The sequence below is a fragment of the Triticum dicoccoides genome, chromosome 4B (assembly GCF_002162155.2).
Source record: "Triticum dicoccoides isolate Atlit2015 ecotype Zavitan chromosome 4B, WEW_v2.0, whole genome shotgun sequence".
Lineage (NCBI taxonomy): Eukaryota > Viridiplantae > Streptophyta > Magnoliopsida > Poales > Poaceae > Triticum > Triticum dicoccoides.
In genome coordinates this window covers 64,124,780-64,125,953 of record NC_041387.1, presented here as the reverse complement: position 1 = coordinate 64,125,953, position 1,174 = coordinate 64,124,780, and positions in this window count along the sequence as shown.

Genomic DNA, 1,174 nt, shown 5'->3' with positions numbered 1-1,174 from the left:
TTATCTTTTATGCATCTTATTTTGCTTAGTACGGCGGTAGCATTATAGGATGATCCCTTACTAAATTTCAAGGTAGAAGTGTTCTCCCTGAGTATGCACCGTTGCTACAGTTCATCGTGCCGAGACACCATATGATGATTGGGTGTGATAAGCTCTACGTTCACATAAAACGGGTGAAAGCCAGTTTTGCACGTGCAGAATACTTGGGTTAAACTTGACAATCCTAGTATATGCAGATATGGCCTTGGAGCACTGAGACCGAAAGGTCGAACGTGAATCATATAGTAGATATGATCAACATCGAGATGTTCACCAGTGAAAACTACTCCGTCTCACGTGATGATCGGACATGGTTTAGTTGATATGGATCACGTAATCATTTAGATGACTAGAGGGATGTCTATCTAAGTGGGAGTTCTTAAGTAATATGATTAATTGAACTTTAATTTATCATGAACTTAGTCTTGATAGTTTTTGCATGTTTATGTTGTTGTAGATCAATGGCCCGTGCTACCGTTCCCTTGAATTTTAATGCGTTCCTAGAGAAAGCTAGGTTGAAAGACGATGGTAGCAATTACACGGACTGGGTCCATAACTTGAGGATTATCCTCATTGCTGCATAGAAGAATTACATCCTGGAAGCACTGCTAGGTGCAAGCACTACAAAAAAAAGACACATCCATGACATTTTGGGCCGAATGAAAGTTTTTTCTGTCATACATATGACACTCCTATGACGATAATTGTGACAAAACCTGGTATCATCATAGATGTGGTGGGCTCCTACTTCTATGACAAAAAATCATGACAGAAAATGGGCTTTTCGTCCTGGGCGGGCCGGAGACGCGGATACATGACATTCTTTGGGCCGTCCATGACGGAAAAAACTGTGGTAGAAGCGAGGGCGAGGAAAATTTTAGGGAGTCGCCGGTTACGGTGGGAGGTCGGGGACCGAGCGATGCGCGTTTCTCTCGTACATGTACGCGCATGTGTGCGAGGCGTTGGCTCTAACTGAACCCGAGCGAGGAGTTGGGCTCTAACTAAACTCGAGCGATTGCACTGCAGGCTACGCATTACTGAACCCGAGCGATCGATCGATGGCTGTTAACTCAACCCGATCGAGCGATTCCTTCGCTACTACTGCTAACTGAAGCCGATCGATTGGATGAACAGT